The sequence below is a fragment of the Belonocnema kinseyi genome, chromosome 6, assembly GCF_010883055.1.
Source record: "Belonocnema kinseyi isolate 2016_QV_RU_SX_M_011 chromosome 6, B_treatae_v1, whole genome shotgun sequence".
Lineage (NCBI taxonomy): Eukaryota > Metazoa > Arthropoda > Insecta > Hymenoptera > Cynipidae > Belonocnema > Belonocnema kinseyi.
Genome location: NC_046662.1, coordinates 69,074,089 through 69,083,911, shown reverse-complemented (window position 1 = coordinate 69,083,911; position 9,823 = coordinate 69,074,089). Strand labels below are relative to the sequence as shown.

Below are 9,823 nucleotides of genomic sequence, written 5' to 3'. Positions count from 1 at the left end.
TTGAGATACGTATAAAATTCTATTTGAAAATAGATATTGCAATTTATTTTTCACAATTTTTGAAATAAAATGTATGAAAAAGGGCCCATCTGTAAAATTCTTCCTAAATTAACGCAAAAGTTGAATGTGATATAAAAACCTGTCATTTATTGAGAATTTAGACAATCATCATTAGATTATCATTGTTAAGTTTCAAATTTTGAAATGGTAGAATCGCAAAATTTGAAATTTCTGTGACGAAAACAAAAAGACGAAACAAAAAGACAGATTAATTTGGTCCGCGGCCGCGACTCGTTCGTTAACTTGAAACTCGAATAAGATTTTTTCCTGTAAAGATAGATTTCAAAAGACCAGACTAATAAATCTTGTTGATTCAATTAATTATGAATTTATCAATTTAATTATTTAAAAATACCCTTTTATTTAATCCTTTAGTTATAACTTGTTAAGATTTTCAGAAGAAGATTTCATCGCTGGAGTTGGGTTTTCTAACCCTTAATTGTGGAAACGGACTTGCTGTTGATTTATTCTTAGAAATTATAGAAAATCTTATTTTTCATACTTTTATTAATTATTCTCTTAATAAATCTAAAATATTTGAACTTTCGCGCGGTAAAAGGCTGTCGGCTTGTTACAGTGCCGGAACTTTAAAAGCCTCTGGCGGTAATTTTTTGAACTTCTCCGGGTTAAAGTTCCGCGAAAATTCAAATTGGATAAATGGCAAATTGCTTTATTACTACAAATGAATAATCTAAGTTTACAATTTACTCATAGAACACCGTAAAAGTTTAATTCATTCTATCTAAAAAGAAAAATTTAACATTTCAGATACTGGTGAGTTTTTCTTTTGTATTTATAAATCTTACAAATATAACATTACTACATGCTAAAAAAACGTTTAAAAGTACAATTTTCCAAAAATGTGTATCTTTTATGGCGTGAACTAACAAATTTCATATTACAAGGTTGACAGGATAACTGTTTTTATAAATTCCTTATTTTGACTTAAAAATTTCATCATTTTTTTTTCATTTTTTCTTTCTTAACTGAGAAATCTTTATAGTTGAAAGTTCGTCTCTTTTAATGCATTTCCCTATATTTTGCTTAAAACCAAAATCTTTTTTGGTTAAAATGTCAAATACTTGGTTAAACGTTAAAATAATTCTTTAACATTAATTTTATTGTTTGAAGATTCTTCTTTTTAGTGAAAAATTAACTAATGTATTGAAATCTCTATTTTTTTGTTAGAAATTAATTTTTTTTAAACTAAAAATCTAATCATTTTATTTTCGGTTGAAAATTTATCTTTTTATTTTTTTAAATTCAACTAATTTGCTTAAAATTCACCTTTATTGCATGAAATTACCTGTTTTTAATTAAAGAAATTTGAAAATTAATTACATAATTGAAGATTTACCTCTTATTCCATTTTTAATGCTTTTTTTTTTGTTAACAACTATTCTTCTTAGGTTAAAATTCATATTCGTGGTAGAAAAATCAACCATTTTGTTGAAGATACATTTTTTTCTGCTTAAAAATTAATTTTACCATTGAAAATTTTAATGTTCCATTTTCTGTTAAAAATGTATCTTTTTTAGTTGAAAATTCAACTAATTGATTTAAAATTCGTGGATATTCTAAGGAATTTTACTTTTTCGATTCAAAATTAATCATTTTGGTTAAAAATGATTTCCTTTATTTTTAAAATGTATTATTTTTATGAAAAATAATTTTTTTCTTTCTTTAAAATTCATTATTTCTATTTAAAGGTTCTTCTATATTGTTAAAAAAATTCGCCTTCTCTGGCGGAAAATTAATCTTGGGTGAAAATTCATCTTTTCGGGCGAAATTTCATTTATTTGGTTAAAAATTTAACTATTGAATTTAAAATTAGCTTCTTCGATTGAAAATTTAACTATTATACTTTTTGTTTTATATTGACATATATATTTTTAAAAAATTCCTTTATTTATAGTTTTTGTTTTGCAAATTATTCTTTTTAGTTAAATATTAATTTATTCTTTTGAAATTTTTATTTTTGGTCAAAATGTATATTTATAAGTTGAAAATTCTTCTATGTCAAATGATGTGAAATATAGAATGACCAGTAATTAAAATACTACATTTTACGTTTTAAACTAAATCACTTAGAAGCTTGCTTTGTTTCAGAAATAAACTATAAACTTTTATTAGAAATTCGTAAAAAAAATAAGTTTCTTTTGTCCAATTTGTATTTACGCGGAATTTCTACTAAGATAGTCAGCGCCACATAGCGACAACAAGTAACAATTAATTTAAGCTGATATAAACTTTGATTCAGATTAGTTGCAGACGATTTAAAAATAAGAGAAACATGAAAATAAAAATATTTAAAAAAAAACATTTATTATTGAATCATTTTTTAAACAATCATTTTCACCTTTTTGATCTGAATTTCAAAAATAGTTTTCTAGAATTTAAATAGATGTCGCTCAGAGCGTGAATTACACATTGTTAATCCGACGATTGTGTCGTCTGCTGCTGTTTTAATAAATAAGTCATATATTCAAGTACTCATGTTTTATTGACAAAAAACGAGTTTAATTGACATAAATCATGTGTGGCGAAATTAGTAAATGGAGAAATTAGAGTTAAGATCAAATTTTTAAAAAGTTTTGTCAAAAATCTAGTTTTATTACATAAAGGCGTTTCGATCAGTGACGCGACTTGTGTAAGTGTAAAGTGTCATTGTGAAAGTTCAAATGTATTCAAGATTAATCCTTAAAATGTGAAGTAATATTTCTTCCCTAATCAAAAATAAGTTATCAAGAATTGTGTAGAAGATCAGGTGTTCGCATCTTGACTTTAAAAGGTGAGGAATTTATTATATATTATTTCAACCATAACTTTTAGGTTATCTATCGAAAAACCTGGAAAATAACGAAAGAAAGTAACGAGATCCTATTGATTTCTTCTAATTCAAGGAAGGATATTGATTGAATTACTTTTTTTTAATTTTCCTTTGATGTATGAAATTTAGATTTCTACAAAATGTGCAATTATTTTATTATTTTTATGAAATTTCGGCTATAAATTAAACATTTTAGGCTATTTAATAGTGTATATGGTATAATATGTATATCATATACATATGCAATTAGATAAAAACTGAACCTATATATCGTCGAAGTGAGGTAATATAAATCTTGTTTGTCTAGTATTTATTTTTAAATAGAAACACCTGTCTATTGAACGACGTGATCTTGTTTATATAATATCTAGCTGTTTCCTATTAATCATAATCTTAGAGTTCATTCATCCAGCCTTAAAATGCCTTTAATTTCAATCTGAAACTATATTTGTAAATGCGCAATTGTAAAAGACTTTAATTTTTGAAGCCTTTTGAAACCGAAGTTTTGTTTTTACTTTAAACACTTAAATTGAAAAATATTTGGTTTGAAGTTTATCATTTTTTGAAGGTTTCAAAACGTCAAAGCAATTTTCATCATTAAATGGTTCAAGGTTGAAAAATTTTGTATTGAAAGACTTAATAGGCAATTTTTATATTTAATAATGTTAGGTTTAAATATTATTAATGATTTGGTTTCAATTTTTAACGTACAAAATAACATGGTTTTTATAATTTCTCGAAATTGCAGAATATCATATTGAAAGACTTGATAGTCCTACAATTATCGATTTAATGTAATAAAATAATTTTGAATGAAATGTGTCCAGAATGAATTAAAAAAATTGAAAAATTAAGACAATAAGTTCAGAAATCCAAACCTTAAAAATCAAAAGATTTTAAAAGCAGGCATTAAAAATTGGATTACTTTTTATTTGTAAATGTTCGAAGCTATTAGGTAAACCGACCATTACTTGGACAGTTACGAAAAGATAACCTATAAAAACACAATTTTAAAATGGTGAATTAAAATTTTTTGTACAAAAACCGTTTTAATAAGTGACTCATACATTATTTGATAGCTTCGAATAGAAAATATATTATTAATTTTATAGTTAATTAATATAAATGAATATTTTTAAAGCTATTCAGATCGCCCATTAGTGGGACAAGAATTTTGGGGTGTATCCTTAAGTGGGACACAAAAGAAGCTAATACTGGGACAAGAAAAATCCAATGGGGTTTATCAAAATAAAATGTTACAAATAACTTACAATTATAGAATGTAAAAATCTGATAAAATTCCTGTACACTCTTGAATACTTCCTCTTTGAGGGAATATAATAAAGATTACACACAAATTTAAACAAATATTTTATTTTTAATGATAAACACACCTACCATAAAATACAGACATTTACAAGAAAAATTCAAAACTTTAAAAAAATTGAAATGTTTGAATTTTTCAAATAGCATAGTAAAGTTCAAGAAACTTATTTTTACGAAAAAAATCGTGATCTCGATGGATACAAAAGAAATTCTTAAGTATTTGGTGTCAATTAGCACCTTGTTTGAAAAGAGGAAGTTTGAAGTTTCAAGCAATAACTCGATATATTTCTATTTATACCAATTTTATTTTTGTAGTAAATCATACATATTCACAAAGAAAAAAGAACAATATATTCACGTAATAAATTCTTTCATCTTATAATTCCGAACAGTCCCTCCAAAATGCGTAACGTGACTTCAGTGGATGTTACGCTGCGCCATGCTATAAGAGATGAAAAATCAATATATGACTAAAAAAAAATAAAAATCTTTCGAAAATACTCATAAATTTCATAAAAATTAAAAAACTTAACTTGACGCTCAAAACGAGTTTGCACCGACGTTAAAGTTATCATGGGTTGCTTGAGACCCAATGCGCACTTGATCTGCTCACTGCGAAGGCCAGGCTGCCATGCGATCCGGAGTACACGGATATTCAGTAATAAAACAAAAGAAAAATGCCTTGCGTCTAAAACGACCCACGATTAACGAATCGGGTTAAACATGATAAATATTATTAAAACTAATATTATCGATTTACTTACAAATTCAACTGTTTGATTGTAAATGTTTATATAGAATTTATCGGAATTAAAATTAGTACATAAATTGAAAAAAGTATTCAAACAGATTAAATTATTTTTTGGTTGAAAATTTTATTATTTGGTTGAAACCTTCATTGAGTGAAAAATGTTTTTGATTAATATCTCAACTGTTTTGTTGAAGATACCTCTTTTTGGTTTAAACAATATTTTTTCTTTTTTTAATGAAGAATTTTATTTGATTGACAAACCATCTCTTTTAATAGAAATTTTAACAGTTTTGTTTTCAAGTCGAACTATTTGGGTAAACGATTTGTGTTAATTAGATTTTTTAAAATGATTTTAATTTTTTTTAAATTTATAATCAAAACATGTTTTGGTTGAAATATCAACGATTATATTTTTTAATTAGAATTCATTGTTTTTCTAGAAAATTAGTCTATTTTATTTTAAAATTCAACAATTTGTTAGAAAATTGAAGTATTAGGTTAACCAAACAAAGTGAATTTTGTTCAAAAAATATAATAGTTGATATTTCAACCACAAAATATTTTAATTACAAATGGAAAGCAGTTGAATTAATTACAAAAAAAAACGAATTTTCAATAGAACTGTTGAAGTCTTAACCTAAACACATTAATTTTCAATCGCAGTTGCATTTTTTGTTACGAAAGATGAAATTCATAATTAAAAAGATAAATTTTAGTACCAAAAAGACGAATTTTCAACACAAATATTTCAAACATTAATAACAAAAAGATTTTTCAGTCAAGAAAGAAAATTTTTTCAACCAAATCATTGCATTTTCAATTAAAAAAGACGATTTTTCTTCAAAACGGTTATATATTTTTAATTCGAAAATATAAGTTTTCAACAGAAAAGTTAATTTACTTAATTTATTTTAAAAAGTAAATAGATCATATTAACATCATTAATATTTATTATATTTAATATTAAATTTCAATGCATATTTACTAATTTTTATTAAAAAAATTTAATTTATGAGTTACCACTAAATTACTTACCAGAAGCAGTTCCCTATCACGAAACTGAGAAATTTAATTGAGAACACGGCGAAAGTGACCCTCCCAGTAATGGAAATGCAATTGCGCAACTAACGTTCAAGTGTCCCAAAACTGAGACAGTCAGCGACAACTTGTCTCGGTTTAGAAAACTTCGTCAAGAATTTTTCCAAATGCGGGACACTAAAATATTCCTAACTTATTGAAAAAAATCCCTAAAAAAGTTATGAATTTTATTCTTAAATATATTAAAAATATGCAAAAGCATTACTTTTTCTATTATTGTAGGAAATTTCAATAATAAAAGGCTATAAAAGTTATGGGGAAAGTTTTGCAATACAAAAGAAATGGCGAATTTGGCAGAAGTTCATTCAAAGATTTTTAAAAGTATTTTTTGTTATTTTTTACTACATGCCTAACTTTTCAGAACAAACATAAATAGTGTTAATAAATTCAAAGGAACTTCAAAAATGCTAGAAAATTTTTACTTTTATGATTTATGTTGGAATATAAAAGATACTATTGTATAATAATTGTATAATAATTGTATAATAATAAAAGATATTATTGTCCCAGTATTCTACTAAAAAAAAAAAAAAACAATTGCGAATTAAAAGTCTGCGATTTAAAAAATTTGAATTGAAACATAGCAAACTTCTTTTTTTTTTCAATCGTATGTCTTACAATTTACCGATTTTTAGGTAAAGATTTTAAAAAATGAATATTTTTTAATTTCAGATGCTTTCAATTCGGAATTATTTAATTCCGAATATTATTTAATTATTTAAATTATTTAGTAATTATTATAAATTTAAATTATTTAAATATTGTTTTATTATTCAAAAAATTGTTTTACTATAATATTAAAAAATTGGTTTCATAATGATCATGATGGTTGAGATGATGGTGAGAGATTATTAGAATTCGGTGGGGAGTCTCCAAAGAATTATTTATGCCGAATCACTTTGATTTTGACTCAACAAAACTAAAATGGACAATTTTTTTTTAAATCGACACATAAGCTCTGTTTTTCCTTTTTTTCAATAAATTATTTTTATTCGACTATTCGCCTTATTGTTTTTTTACTTATTATTTATTCGATTTATTTTTATTGTTTTTAAGAATTTTCAAACAAATTTTTAGATATTTAAATAATGTCTCTGCGTACTTTTTGAAAGGAACTTTTTTTTGTTTTAATTGGATAATAGGGTTCTTTGGCGATTTTAGATCAAATAATTGTTTAATACATAATTTTAATCCGAGCCGAAGGTGCGTTATATTTATTTTTTCGTTGAGTCGTTAAATATAAAAAATTTATTAAAAATTGAAGGCGATAAACAACTTATTGAAGTTGGTTTTGCGTGGGTGTCACTTGACTCAAAGTTTCTCATAATTATCTATCAATGTGAGGATGTGGCTTTGATCAAAATGATAAAATCTAACGAAACTCATGATAAAGAGGTTAGGCGATGGTCTTCTGTCAATGCTTACTACTTTCATTTGAAAGTTTTATTTGTTAAGATTTATGTGACAAAAAAAAGTAAAGAATATTTAAAAAATATTTTATGGGCGTTTTTAAGATTAGAATTTTATATACTATAAGATCCATTTAGTATTGGAAAAATGATATCTGACTTTGGAAACAACGCTATTAGTTATTTATAGAAAAACTGATCGTTGACTCTACAATTTACCAATTGTTGTTACTGCTTATTATTCCTAATGATTTTAATGCTTTAAATCCTTAAGTCTTTTTATTAAATAAAAAATTTGTACATAGATATGAAAAATTAAAATAATAAGTATCTTTAGAATTTTAGCAATTGTTTTTTTTTACTTTCAAGGCAAAAAGTTTTTAATTTGGAATGGGAGAGTTTACCAGTCACCAGAGTGCGCGATCTGTTCCGGTCTGAGTTCTGCGAAAATTCAAATTCAATAAATGAAAAATAGCTTATTTAAAATAAAATTATTAATAAATAATCATATTTCATTCATAAAATAGACTCAAAGTATCATTCAGTTTGAAAATAAATAATTTAATATTTTAAGTACGGTAAGCTTTCCTTGCATAGTTTTGAATTTCACAGATGTAACATTATTGTTTACTAAAAGAACGTTTCAAAGTACATGTATTCAAAAGTTTTACAATTCATAGTGAAAACTGCAAAAATAACATATTTTCAAATTTAAAAACCAACTGTTTTAGAGAAAAATCTTCTTCCTTTTTTTTTTGTATTGAATTCAACTGTTATTGATAAAAAATTTTTCGATTGAAGTTACTTGAAGATTCTTCTCGTTACTTGAAGATTCTTCTCGTTGATTGTAAATTTGTCTTTTATTTACTTTTTTTGTTATTTTTGGTTAAAAACTGATTTTTTTATTTGATATATTACATGATTTGTTGAAAATTAATTCTTTCTGGTTGAATTCGACGACTTTTAATTGAAAATATTCTTTGGTCGAAATATCAACTATTACCTTTTACGTTTTTTGGTGAAGATTTATCACTTTTGTTCAAAATAAACTATTTCGATGAAATTCAGGTTTTCGTTAAAAATTGATTAAACGAAAATGTAACTTGTCTGTTCTTTTTTAAAAATTCGAAAAATGAACCATTTGGGTGAAAATTCATGTATTTCAATACAAAGTCGTCTTTTTTGGTCAAGAATTAATATTAATATTTAACAATTAATCATTTTTGTTGGAAAATAATTTTTCATTTTTTTTTATTTTGTTGAAAAATCCTCATTTTATTTGAAAATTCAACAATGTTTTTCAAAATTCACTTATTTTATAAAGTTATTCTTTTTGTTTGCAAATTCAATTATTTTGATTAGAAATTCATTTCTTGGTTAAAAATTTAACTACACGAAACTCTCGCTTTCAGTCACCTCGTTCTCGGTCTTCCTATAACTGCTGACTCCCGCAATTTCTCAGGGGAGCAGGGCGAGAGCGGTTTCGATCCCCCCGAAATCAGTCCAAGGCTATTTGAAGGCAACCCCGACACTGGACTAACAGCGAGAGTTTGGTGTACTTTGTTAAAAAATTTGTTGTGAAAAATAAAAATGAATATTTCAGTTGAAAATTAATCTTTTTGGCTGAAAATTCATTATTTTTGACTGAAAATTTAAGTATTTTGTTCAAATCTCTTTTTTCGTTCAAAGTTATTGTTTTAAACTGAAAATTGAACTATTTCATTTTTTGTAAAAAAATTATTTTTAGTTACAAAATTAATTTCTTTTGATGAAAATTTGTTGTTGAAAATTATTGTTTGAATTTCAAAAGTGAGTACTGTATTTACAATTTTGTCTGTTTTGTTTAAATTAAATTGTTTTTTTTTTTAATATTAAAATCTTTATTCTTTGTTTCCTTATTTGCTTAAAAGTAATTTTTTTGCTTGAAGATACATTACTTCAGCTGAAAAATTATTTTTATGGCTGAAAATCTAAGTTTTCTATTACCATTTTTTTTACGTTAGAAATGACCTTTTTTCCAGTGAAAACTCAACTATTCCATTTTGGTTAACATTTTTTTTTTAATTTGTGCATGTAACCATTTTATTCAAATTACCTTCTATTTTCGTAGAAAATTCTCCTTTTCAATTAGAATTTCAGATATTTAGTTGGGCGGATTAGCTTATTAAGCGCCGTAAGTAAAATATATTCAAAAATACTTATTCGTAGGGTAATGAAAATAACAGACGCAAAGATGTGGGAAGTCCGAAGTGGGTTTATGCCAGGAAGGTCATGTACGGATCAAATATTTAGCTTAAGGCAAATAACAGAAAAAAGTTTGAGAGTAGGGAAAAAAGTTTTCTGTGCATT

General features: G+C 24.9%; 1 protein-coding gene across 2 annotated transcripts in view; it reads left to right on the top strand.

Moving 5' to 3' along the window:
- The first annotated feature begins 2,521 nt into the window (after nt 1-2,521).
- LOC117174267 (3-hydroxy-3-methylglutaryl-coenzyme A reductase) overlaps nt 2,522-9,823 on the top strand; it is a 116,929-nt gene continuing 109,627 nt past the window's right edge. For both annotated transcript variants that reach the window (XM_033363182.1, XM_033363185.1), the window contains exon 1: nt 2,522-2,851. The gene's annotated coding sequence lies outside the window, so the exon portion shown is untranslated. The remainder of the gene's footprint in view (nt 2,852-9,823) is intronic.